The sequence below is a fragment of the Chrysochloris asiatica genome, unplaced genomic scaffold, assembly GCF_000296735.1.
Source record: "Chrysochloris asiatica unplaced genomic scaffold, ChrAsi1.0 scaffold00284, whole genome shotgun sequence".
NCBI classification, from domain to species: Eukaryota; Metazoa; Chordata; class Mammalia; order Afrosoricida; family Chrysochloridae; genus Chrysochloris; species Chrysochloris asiatica.
The window spans coordinates 2887609-2901509 of record NW_006408802.1 but is presented as its reverse complement, the minus strand read 5'-3'; positions in this window follow the sequence as shown (position 1 = coordinate 2901509).

Below are 13901 nucleotides of genomic sequence, written 5' to 3'. Positions count from 1 at the left end.
GGAGAAAAGATTGAAGTTGTCAAGGACTTCATTCTTCTTGGATCAACTATCAACACTCATGGAAGCAGCAGTCAAGAATTCAAACGCCGTATTGCATTAGCCAAATCTGCTGCACAAGACCTTTGTAAAGTGTTGAAGAGCAAATATGTCAGCTTGAGAAATAAGGTGCGCCTGACCCAAGCCATGGTATGTTCAATCACCTCATATGCATGTGAAAGCTGCACAGTGAATAAGGTAGACTGTAGAAGAATTGATGCTTTTAAGCTATGGTGTTGGAGGAGAATACTGAAAGTGCCATGGGCTGCCAAAAGAACCAATAGATCCGTTGTGGAAGTGTAGCCAGAGTGTTCCTTGGAGACCAAGATGGCTAAACTTCATCTCTCATACTTCAGACATATTGTCAGGAGGGACCAGTCACTGGAGAAGGACATCATGTTTGGGAAGGTGGAGGGTCAGAGAAAAAGAGGAAGACCCCCATCAAGATGGATTGGCCAAGTGGCAGCATCGATGGACTCAAGCGTGGCAACAATAGTGAGGTTGGCCCAGGATCAGACAGTGTTTTGTTCTGCTGTGCTTAAGGTCAGTATGAGTCAGTACTGACTCGAAGGCACCTAACAACAACAACAACCTTCTAGCCAGGGAATTACTGTCCTTTCCCTCAAATCCTGGTAGTCATCCAAGAATGTTTCTTTTAGTTCGAAAACCTTTTCTTGAGTTTTTACAATAGTGGTTTCATACAATATTTGCCCTTTTGTGATTGGCATATTTCATTCAGCATAATGTCCTCCATGTAATGAGGTGTTTCACAGATTCATTGTTATTCTTCATCATGGCATTGTATTCCTTTGTGTGTACCTACAAAAGTTTATTTGCTCATTCTTCCACTAATGGGCATATAGGGTGTCTCCATTTTTTCTATTGTAATTAGTGCTGCAATGAACGTCATTGTGCATGTATCTATTAGCATCTTAGTAGAGCTCTCTTATTAACAACCACTTGTTGTATTTGGCTATACAGCTCCCTAAGCACTCTTGCTGTTAGAAGTTGTTCTCCCTTTTGAATGCCTTCCCATTTTTTTTATAGTTTCATTGTTAATTAGTCAAAAGGTTCATCTATTCTCAGTCCCTGCACTAGCATATCCAGGAGCAGGTACATGATTTGATTAGCCAATTAGGTGCTGTTGGTGCTTTAAATTTTTAGTGAGTCCATTTATTACAATTATCCAAAAGTATTTATAGTACTCGGAAAACATTTTTCTTATAGTGTAAAAAATATGTTCTGACATGTTGCTGTTGTTTTTAAGCGTTTCTGACTCATAGAAATCCTGTATAGGGTTTCTTAGGAACAGCTGGTGGATTTGAACTGCTGATCTTGTGTCTTGAAGTCCTGTGCTAATCCTACAGGGCCTTGTGGTTCAAACTGACCTTGCAGTCCACTGCATTAAAAGCAAACTCTTTGTTCGCATGGCATTTACCTTTTTAGTGGGAGGATATGGACAATAATCAAATAAATGAATGTATTATATGAAAAGTTGTGTTAAGTGCTGTGAAGAAATATAAAGCCTCAGAAATTAAAGTGATTGGTGAAAGGTAGTTTTCTAGACAAGATGGACAAAGTTTAGTACCCATAATAAGTTGTATTTTAACAGGTCCCCAAAGGACTGAAGCAGTCAATATCAGAAAGAAGAGGGTTCTAAACACAGGAACTAATCAGAAAAAAGAATTTACATGGGAATGTGATTGGTTTATTCTTAGGAAGCTGTGAGATCAGGGAAGAAGGAGAGGCAAGAGATCAGGCCAGAGAAGTAATGGGGCCAGATTAAAGAAGGTGGTTCAAACAGTTCATGAAAAAATGGAATAAAAAGATAAAGGAATTTTTACACAAACTTTTTTATTTCCCCTCATATAGGGCTTTGTGTATCATGGTTGTTTTTTGTTGTTGTTAGGTGTCATCAAGTCGGTACCGACTCATAGTGACCTTATGCACAGCAGAAAGAAACACACTGCCCGTTCTGGTCGAACCTCACTACTGTTGCCACACTTGAGTCCATTGATCCTGCCACTTTGCCATTCCATCTCATTGGGGGTCTTACTCTTTTTCTCTGACCCTCCACCTTACCAAACATGATACCCTTCTCCAGTGACTGGTCCCTCCTAACAATATGTCCCAAGTATGAGAGACGAAGCTTGGCCATGTTGCCCTCCAAGGAACACTCTGGCTGCACTTCTTTGTTGTTAAGTGCCGTCAAGTCGGTTTTGACTCACAGAGACTCTGTAGAGGTTTCTGAGGAACAGCTGGTGAGTTCAAACTGCCTACCTTGCCATGCAAATTGACCAGAAGGTCAAGTGCTTATCCTGAAGCACCACACCAGGACTTCATAGTAAGGAGTTTCAGTTTTATTCTAAGTGAGATAGAAACATTTTTAAGTGCTTTAAAAGAGGAGCTACATAAACTGACTTTTAATTTTTTATATTGCCTACCAGATAAAATATCAAGTATTCAAACAAACATTTTTTACTACATAAGTATTGTGAAACAAGGTTAACAAAGTCAAATAAAATATTAATTTTCTTTACTTGTTTCTACTTATATCTTCATGTCCAATTCTTAATTTCCTCCCCAGCATGTTACACACAACACTTGAGGCAATAAAGAATTTTTAAATATCATGGTTAAAGACCTGAACATTTATCAACAGTTTTCTACAGGATATAACTTTTCATTCCACTTGCAGTTGTAATGAGAATGTTTTTTTCATTCCATCCTTTGACAAATTCTGTAAAACATTTATAATGATGATGTTTATATATTTTTAAAACTCTGGCTTTGTTGCAGCTTCATGATCTGCTATGGAACCCACAGGATTGGTCTGAATGCCAGGCTCCCTGGTTGAGGGTACCTTCTGCTCCCTCTTTAGTTGGCAGTCACATGGAAAAGCCTGCCTTAAATATTTTATAGGGTCACTCTGTAGTGTGGAGAATAATTCTGAGGAAGAAAGAATGTCAACAATGTGGTCCCTTAAAAGTCTTTTGTTTATAATCCAGATTTAAATTGATGATGACAACTTTTAGGGCAATAGTTATCAAACTTTTGCCTCAGAATCACCTGGAGGGAGGGTGACTCTGAGGTCTATGACACAATGAAGGTTTGATGGTGTTATGGTCTGATGTTATGAGCGTCTAGAAGGATTTATAAAGATTTTAGGAAATGCTGGGCAGCTGTTGGCCCTTATGTATTTGAATTGGGGGGGGGGGCGGGAGAATAGCAACCACTAAACTAAATTGTCAGGGCACTGAAAGATTTTGTTCAGAGAAAGAAGGTGAAGAGAACAGTAAAGGAGAAGTTTTATGATAGAAGGGCTTTTGCTAATGGTAGACTATTATTAGGAAGATCAAAGTGTTTGAGGGAGTGTGAGTGGCTGCCAGTGTACTGCATGTGCATTAGAATACAAGTGAGGAGGGATAGTGAGGGAGGCCAGGACTTCTGGTAGTAGCCAGTGTAAACAAGGATGTAAAGCATCTTGTAAGAAGTGATGATGTCCACACCTTGACAGTGTAGAGACCAGATTCATGAGAGTGGAAGTAACAGTGTTGGCACTAGGCCCCAGTTCTTCTTCTGTGGTATGATCTTTATAAAAGGAACATTTAGTACCATGTCTCATAGTTCCATGTGGGGAATCTTTCTGGCCTTTCTCTTCATACCATATTTATTCCCATACCTTGTAGAAAGAAAGATACCTGTGATCAGTGCATTTGGAAGAAGGAAGTGGGTGTGCTCAACTCCGTGTTATAATCCCTTCTCCCTCACGTCTGCCTGTTAGCAGAAATGATTCACTCAGCTCTGCTTGTGCCGTATAGCCGCAGGCTTGCATGTCCGGTGTGTACTAAGGTTGTCCAACTGTGGGTGGTGAGTCTAATTCAGTAAGACTGATAAATATCCCTGAATCTATCTACCTAAAATCTCTGGGTAGTGTAAGCAGTTTTTGCTCAACTGCTAAACCAAAGGTTGATGGTCCAAATCCACCTAGCTGGTGCACAGACTATAGGCCTGGTATTAGTTTTCACAAAGAGTGCAGTCAAGAAAATCCTACTCTATAACACACTGAGCATCATGAGTTGGAATTAATTTAATGGCAATTTTGTTTTGTTTTGTTGTTCCTGTTATTTTGCACAATGTGAAGTCATCATCTGCAGCCTCACTGTGCCTATAATAATGTTGACATTTGCTCCTCAGCTTCCTGACTTAGGTTGTTCCAGTCTTGACTTGTAATGCAGAACCCTCCAATATGCTTTTGTTTTACCCATTTTCAAACCTGCGTCTTCAGTTTCCCTCTGAAGATACACAAAGCACTTAATTTTCCTCCAGAAATCCCTATCTTGCTTATTACAGACAGAGTCCATTTCAGTTGCTTTAAACCAAACACCGTAGCCAATATTATCATTAGTCCTTGTTCTGTACAAACTTCATTGGTTTTCAGAGAGGTCGTCGTGCTTTGCTTAAAAGTGGCTATATGACTGCTTATCACTCTTTTTGACTTTTTATTACAGACAGTGCCTGGGAAAACAAATCATCAGTCTAGGAAAACTCAATTTTCAGGTAATTATCTTTGTACTGAGCATTCCCACTCTGCTGTTTTCACTGTTCATGCTAAATCCTCACATGTGCAGGTTCACTTGAATGATTGAATGAGCAGGTACAGATTCACTTTTCTGTTGCCTTTCTGGAGCCAGGTTCAGCTATGTTTTTAACATTCTCCTAGGTTGTAATTTTAACATCATTTTCTAACTTATTTATCCATGCTCTATACTAGAGTCATTGTTCCATTTGGGGGGGATCAGTGGTATAATGATGTTGTTGTTGTTGTGTGCCGTGGAGTCTGTTCCAACTCAAAGCGATCCTATACAGGGTTTCCAAGGCTGTAAATCTTTACGGGAGCAGAACGCTCGCTTCTTCTTTCTCCCGCGGAACAGCTGGCATAATGATAGGGCACAGTATAAATTTAACAACTCTAAATAATTACATAAGGAGCTCTGGTAGCATAGTGGTTATGAATCGGGCTGCTAATCTCAGCAGTTCGAAACTACCAGCTGTTCTGCGGGAAAAAGATGAGGCTTTCTGCTCCCGTAAAGATTTACAGCCTCGGAAAACTCTGTACAGGGTCACTATGAGTCGGAACCGACTCCACGGCACATAACAACAACAAATTAGAAATGCTGTGAATATATTAGTTCAGACTCACTACTATATTTTTGTCACATATTATTGATGACTTCCAAGCACTTATCAAACCTTTATAAACTTCATGATTTATAAGAATATCAATGATTATTAAGAATATTATAGAAGTTTAGCAAAAATTATTATCTTATTGTTATATATTGTTTTGTTATTTATTGTTTTGTAACAAACTACCCCAGAACTCAGAGGTTTAAAACAAGAATCACTTTACAGATTTGGATTCAAATTTGGGGAGAGTTTGGCTGTTGATTCTTCAGCTATACAAAAAACCAATTTGACTTATTCAGTAATAGTCAGTGGGGTTGCCTGGGCTGAGCGGCACGATCCACTCCACTTTACTTACAGGTTTGGTTTGTTGTTGTTGTTTAATATTGTGGACTTTGGTTCTTACTCATAGTGACCCTGTACAGGGTTTTTGAGGCTGTAAAGTCTTTATGGGAACAGAACGCCTCATCTTTCTCCCACAGAACCGCTGGTAGTTTCAAACTGCTGGCCTTGCGGTTGGCAGCCCGACTCGTAAACACTACGCTACCAGGTTTGGTATTTTAGTGGAAATGATCCCTGCTCAGCTGTGGTTCCCTATCTCTCCAGATAATTTTAGAGTCTTTGCTTATGGAATCTAAAGCAGAGTAGGTGGGTTTCTAACACAGTGGTTTAGGGAGCCAAGAATGAGTATTCCAGACAGTAATTCCAGACAGTTAGTAAGGCTTCTTATAACTCAGTGGCATCACAAGCAGGCTATGGACTGCACCTGGTGACAGTATCAGAAAATCTGATACCAACATGGCTATCTTTAAAAGTTTTGTTCAGTGTTTCAATAGAAGTTTATTATTTTTTACTATTCCCTTATATGATATCCCTGTAGTTATAAGAATGCAAACAATATTCATAAGCTCAGATTAAGTGATCAGTATACATGTGGTGGTGAAGGATCAGCACTGGATAGTGAACCACAAGGTTAGTGTTCAAACCTACAAATCTTGGAAACACTATATAGGGTTACTATGAGTAGGAACCAACTTGATGACACTTAACACACACAGCACATACAATACATACAAGGCTAAAACTCTATACTAATTTAGTTGTTGAACATTTTAATACATTCCAGTCAGTCTAGATGTGGTGCTAAAGGATAAGCACTGGATTTCTAACTGCAAGGTCATTGGTTCAAACCCACAAGCTACTCCTTGGAAACCTTATACAGCATCACTGTGAGAACCATCTTGACAGTACACAATAACAAATGCACTCTAGTCAAAGTTGTCATTATTATAGAATTACAAAGATGCTTAGAATCATTTGGTTTCATTTAGCAATGCTACCAGTATGCTGCTTCTGTTGCTGCTAGTATTTTCATAGTTGCTGATTTTGTCAAATCCGTACTTGTGTTTTACCCACAATATTGTGGTAATTAGTATTTGTGAACCTGCATCTTTTTTGAAAATGAAGAAACTAAAGGATAAGAGGTGGAATCTTTTCAAAAAGGCTTCTCTTCAGTTACTAATAATATAAATAATGTTGTAATTCAATGTGGAAAGATTTTACAAAACAATGTTTTTGTTAGTATTTATGCAAACAAAGAAACATTACTTTTAAACTATTTGCAACTATTATTCTGTGATTGCAGTCCTAGTAAGGAGTTGTAGGATAAGCACTGGCCTACCAACCACAAAATTTCAAACTCACCAACTACTCTTTGGAAACCCTATACAGCATCACTCTGAGTTGGAACAGACTCGATAGCACTTTAACAATAACAGCAACAATTCTATGATTAAAATTGGTAATAAGAGTTACTAAAGATTCTTTGTGGTCTGGTATGGGAGGAGACTTATGGGAGGTGTGACATCATGAGTTACTACACTGGGTGACACCAACCCTAATGATGCCAATGTTATAACTTAATTTCAAAAGTTCCAGAAAATATCTTCTGCTACATTTTGTTGATCAAGTAACTCATTAAGATTAGTCTGGATACAAGGGCAGGGGGATTAGACTGTTTCTCAGTAGGAGAAATCTCCCACACTTTATGACCATCTTTAATCCACATTGTGAACTTGATTAAGTAAATGTGATCAAAATTGTTCAGTTGCTTTTGTCTCTGAAAGAAATTGATTTTGGACCACTTGTTAGACTCTTAAGGGTCATAAAGGCTCTGTAGACCATGTTTTCTGAAAAGATTTGTCTAGAAAATGAGTTTGATCCTAAAACATTCTTAAAACTCCTCAGTTCAAGGCTAATTAAAAAATGTAATTTCCAACTCTATTAGCAAGAAGTATTTCAGAGTGGTTAGTGTGGTCTCTGGAGGTGTAAACTATATGGAGTTTAAAGCCAATTGCCAATATTTAGTAGCTGTATAATCTGGGCACATGTTTTAATTTGTCTATTTCTTTTTCTCATTTACTTGCTCTCTATCTAGAGATACTATCTCTCATTTTACCAGGTTGTTTTGAGAATTCAGTGATAAAATAGAAATGAAGAATTTAGCACAGTTTGTGGCATACTCAGTACATATTAATTGCAATTAACTGCAATTATGATATATTTATTTGGAATGCTGAATCTCATTGGCATTAAGCAGATTCCTATGGACAGCATCTCTTCAGAGAAGAGCTGTTGAAAAATGTGTAAATCTGTATTTTTCAATGATGCTTTTATTTTGCTTGGTAGACTTTGTTCCCTTGATTTTTGTAGCAGAAAATTAAGGTCCAAAAGAGAGTTAGGCTGTTGTATGCAATGCTCAGAAAGATAGAATAACATGGAGAGATGGAGAAAAGTGAACCATAACCAAACAAATCACTAGAAAGAATTCACTAGTGTTTCAGGTAGCATTATATATGTATGCAGATAATGGCTAATTTTATGTGTCATCTTGTCTTTACTGGAGTGCTTGGCCTAGCATTAATGTAGAAGTTGCTATGAAGTATTTCTTTATGAAGAGCATTTAAATCCATTGACTTTAAGTAAAGCATAGTATCCCCCATCATATAGATGGGCCTCCCAAATATGTTGAAGGCCTTGAAGGACAAAATTAAAGTTTACCTGGGGAGGTCTTTGCCTCCAGATTGTATATAATTAGAATTCCTTTTTCTCTCCTCCAGCTTAGAATTCAAGACTGCTAGAATTTTTGGCCTTTCAGTTGATCTACTGATTTGGAACTTTATAGCTCCAAAAATTATATGAGCAATTCTTCCTTAAAATAAATTTGTCCTTCTTTAAATAGTTGTCTTAATAGTTCTGTATATCAAGAGAATCCTGCATAAGATGATGATTCCTTTCATTTCTTCTTCCAACATGAATTCAGCCTTGGGCTGTTTTTCTAAATGGAATGCTGTTAGTATAGCATAAAACTAGTTGCTGTGGAGTCATTTCTGATGCTTGGATGCCCCATTATGTCCAAGTCAAACTGTGTTCTATAGGGTTTTCAGTAGTGGTTTTTTTCAGAAGTAGATTGCCAGGTTTTCTTCTGAGGCATCTCTGGGTGGATTCAGACCTCCAATGTTTTGGTTAGCAGTCAAGTGTGTTAACCATATGTACCATGCAGGTACTCTAAGTATAGCATATTAAAGTTAAAAAGTTAAGTGGAGACCTGGTATGATGCTGCAAGCTAAGTATTGGACTTTTAATCTCAAGATTGGCAGTTCAAACTTACTGGATGCTCCTCAGAAACTTGGAAACCCTATACAGGGTCATTGAGTCTATTCTGTAACTCTGTCTTAAGGGACTCTCATTAGTCTAGGGTAACTATGGAGCATTGCATGAATAGTTAAAAATCCAATATTAATAATTCAAAGTTACCATTCTGGAGTATCTTGTATCATTTGTGTTCAAATTTTGCTGTGTGTAATAGAAGACTTTTTAAATGCTTGTTTAAATGAGATACAAGTTTCTTTCCTTCTCACACCGAGTCTGCGGACAGCCAGTCTAGGATTGGTATGGCAGTCAAGATATTATAGATTCAGGTTACCGTCCATCCTGTGGCTCTGTCCTTCTGTAACTTCCATTCCTAAGAACTTAGTTCAGGTTAACTTCTGGAGCTCTACCCATTACATTTGGTTTCCTACTTTCAGAAAAGATGAATGGAAAATAGAAGGGTATTTGTTGCTTATACTACAGCATCTCATCAGAACTATTAATGCATATATTCTAGAGGATCCAAATGATGCCCTCATTTAGATCCCATTGATTATATGGACTTGTTATAAGGAGGTCTTACAAATGTAGTCAGTAGTCTTTTATCATTAAGGATGGGGGAATAGATGATGGAAACAACATCTAAAAGCCCTTGTGAAGGAATTTTGGAGTCATTAATTATACTCTCTTGCAGTTTTTTTTTTTTTTAATTGTGAATTGAGTGATAGTTTATATGGGAGAACATTGGCTTTATACACATTGTTTCATTGTAATGATTACAGTTGGCTCTGTGCATCATCATTCAGTAGTATTTGCTTCTAGTCCCTCTGTTTGGTTTTTTGTTTCTTTGTTTGTTTGTTTTAGGGTTTTTTTTTGGGGGGTGGGGTAGCAATGTATACAAAAACACTCAGGAATTTATAATCATTTAAAAACCCAAGGGCACATTCTGCAAATCTGCCTCCTGGCTGACAGCACATGGCCTTTCTCTTTCCATGAGTTTAGAATCCTCAGCTGCTCTATCTCTCCATGTCCTCATCTTCGTCTCCATCTCTGATGTTGCTGCTTCTCTGGATGGGGTTCCACATTACATTAGTGTTTTTCTCCCTTGATGGTCCTAGGGTCATCTGTTCCTAGAATGTAAGATTAACTACTTCCATCTTTTTGTTATAAAACTTTATCTTTACAGTTGTGACAGATGCAATTAATCATGATAAAAATTACTTACTATTGAATCATAAGAATGCATCCCATCTCCTTTCACCAGATCCGTCTAGACAAGATGGAAACTTGTGCTCATTTTAAAGCATCCTTTACATTAAGTCTATGTCCCATTGGAATGGTATTCCAAATGTAGGCATTATTTTCACTGCTGCTGAGTCCTAAACATCTGTAAATGACTCATCACTAATCAGTCTGGACTACTACATGGAGCTGATAATCTGTGACCCTGAGGTCCCCACATCAATTGCAATTTGACTCAACGTGGCTTTTCAGGCAACAAATCCTGTGGATAATGACCAGGTGTACTTCCAACTGTTGTACCACTTTTCTGATAATTTACGGATTGTGCATTTGTCTAAATGTTTGTCTGAATATTCATAATTATTCCTAATAAAATGATCTTATCTTGCCCCCTACTACACTTTCCCTTTCTCATTGTTTTTGTTTTGTTGTTGTTGTTGGGAAGTCTTAGTATGGTGTTGTTGGATAAGCCCTGAGCTGCTAATCACAAAGTGGGCAGTTCAAACCCTCCAGTAGCTCTTAAGAAACCATATACATTGCATTGTATTGCACTGGGAAAATCTGCTACACAAGTCCACTTTAAAAGGGTTAAGAGTGAAAATGTCAGTGAATACTCAGGTGCTCTTGACCTAAGTTCATGTTACTTTCAATCGTCTCTGAGTGTGAAAGCTGGAAAATGAATAAGGAAGATCAGAGTAGAATTGATACATTTGAATTGTTCGACAAAGAATATTGAAAATGCTTAGGGTAAGAGACATGAGGGAAAAGATCAGTAACAGAGGCAAGGGGCAAAGATCAATAAAACAATAAACAAAACACCTCCAAATACAAAGAACAGAAGGACAGAATGTGGACAAGAAATTAAAAAATATATATATATCTTGATGTCAATTGAGCAGGATATATAAATGAAATTTTAAAACAAACAAAAACTATCTCCTTTTGTGTCCTGAATCCCGTGGGGTTTGTGAATCCTTCTTTCCTTCCTATTCAGCTACCCAGAGTGGATTGTTAACCATCAGCTACCTAATAACCTCCTACTTAACTAGTTTTCAGAGCCCCTTTTTAAAAATCTGGAGTAATTGCCTCTGCAGCTTAACCTTTCACTATACAAACACTTTAGACTGTGAACACAGACAGGCTCTGCTGTCTGTGGCATGTCTCCTTTGCAGGTACTTTCCATACTGTAATACAACTCTTTAATACTATATTTCATGACTTTCTTGTCTTCTGTAGCCTGATCCGTTATCAGTTTGCTGGTGACTCTGGCAGGGATGCTTGGGGCCATGTCTTTGGAGATCCCTGGGAGGGGACTGGGCCAACTGCCCAAGAGTGATAAGTGGCAGCTGAAACCCTTTTGTTTGGATTGCTCACCACTGACTGGGTGACTCCTTGCCCCTTCATGCTGTGAGGACCTTTCTTTTCTATGGACATAAATCTTTTAATCTTCTGTCTTTTTATTGTCTGCCTCTTCATTCTTTTTATTCTGCTCTTTGTCTCATGAGTCATTGTTTTCTTAGGGCACAGTAGACACCTTTGCTTCTTAGTATTGCCTCCCTATAGTCTTCCTTGCCTTCAAAGTTGCCACAAGGGATTCAAGTCCCCAGACCTGGTAAATTGAAAGACCTAATCCCTATGTGAGAGGTTTAAATCCCCAATAATGAGGAACAGACACAGGATTGATCACCCCTTTAAGGACCCATCCATAGGTGCTTCCATAGACAGGCCTCAGTGAGGGGTTCGAATCCCCAAGTATGGCAGGAAATCTCGTAACTTAGCAGTTCAAATACTCAAGACCCATTGGAAGTTTTTTCCCTTCAGTCTTTCTTATCTCTCCTACTCCCAGACTGAGGATTCTGCTGTATGGTTTTTTTTTTTTCTTTCTTTTTCTTTTAATATCTATCACCCTTCATCTGCCCTCTATCGAGCCGTGGTTTCTAGAGCTATTCTGGCAAACTTTGTTCTCTTTCTGCTCATTAAGGTTGTCCTAGACCTTGTGCTGATTCATCATTTGACCTTTCAGAATCTTCATCTGTTCTCTTTGCCCATCAATCTCTACTCGTTTGTCTCACTCTGTTTGAATCTGAACATTCTTAGGAGTTTTTATCTTCTACACTGGAGTGTGTGAGGACAGTGAACATTACTCTGACCCCAAGTAATTCTTTCATCACTGAATTAAACAGGCACGTTTCAAAGATGTATTTTCTTTCTTGAGTGAAGATCTTCTTGGGTCCCCATAGTGGGATGCTATTTAACTCTTGGACTGTCATTTTGTACTCTTTGTTAGGTGGAAACTATGGATTGGGCGATCTCTGGCCTTTGCACCCCCTTTCCCTGCCCTCCCCAACCCCTGTACAGTTTGAAAGGGAGTACTCCCTCTAAAGGATTCTGGGAGCACTTATTTTCCATCCTCGCAAGTGCCAGAAAAATAAAGACTATTTTGACCCATTTGTGATCCATCTCAGCCAGATTAATCTCTGCTGCAGTGAGACAAGGCTACCTATTTTCTCCCTTGACCCTCCTAAATCAAAGTATTTGGAAAAGTTGTTCAACTTCTTTTTAGACTAGTAATTCTTAAACATAGATGGGTGGGGAGACTTATTCTTGGGAGCTCATGAGTCTTACCCTCATCCACCCATAGTCCTTTAATTGTTGGTCATCACTTCTTTAAGGAGTCCTGGTGTGGTGTTGTGGGCTAATGCGCTGCACTGCAAAGTCAGTTTGAACCACAAAGTTGCCAGTTCAAGTTCACCAGCTGCTCCTTGAAAACCCTGTACAGGGTTGTTATGGTTCAGAACTGACTTGAGGATACTTTACCATTACCATGCCACCACTTGTGGAGAGGTGGACCTACTCAAGGCCAAACCTGAAGAATACAAAAAGACTACCCCCAGGCTGCTTGCTAACTCTTCGGAAGACTTCCCAACAGGGGAAATTAATAAAGAAAAGGAAAAACTCAGTTTCTTTTGTAATAATGCCTGGCCTAATACACCCTCAGGGACTAAGAACAATGGCCCGTTAATGGGTCCCTCTCTTTTAAAAGTAGTTTATAGTTAGATCTCTTTCGCAAAAGAGAGAGAAAATGGGGACAAATCCCCTACACACTGTGATTTATGTCCTTATACCAGAATCTTGAATGGTGGGAGAGTAGCTGATGTGAGGTTAGGGAGAAGGGTCCACTTCAGGTCTTTGTCTTCAGACCTGAAGCATCAAGGCAACCAGAGGATATTTTAGATGACCTGGTCTTTAAGGGGACCAGGGCATTATCTGCCTCTCTGGGACTTCACATTCTGTGAACTCTTCTTGCTCACCTAGTCCCAAGGCTCTCCCACCATACCAAGGGTTGTTTGTAACTCCCTCTCCCACAGTGGGTCCTTGCTTTTACCCTCCTCTTCCTTCCCAGGCAGGCCAAGCCCAACCCTCTCCAGAGGGCCTAAAATCACAATACAGGATGGGGCCCATGAAGACAATAAAATTTTCTATTACCCCGAGAATGGGCAAACAGACTGATATTCTGGGGACATGTCTCCTTTTCTGTGTGTGATCTTGAGGAACATAAGGAAAAAGTAAGAAGTGTTATCAGTAACCCTGAGAAATTTAGGAATGGATTCCAGAAACTGTACCTCAGTTTCTCTCTAGCCTGGAGAGATGTGGAAATAATACTGACCTTTTGTTACACCATCTACAAAAGGGACAAGATTAGGCCCAGGGACAGAGACTATGCAGATAAAGCATACAGGACTAGCCTTACCTCTGAAATTTTCTAGCCAGGCCCAGCTGCATTA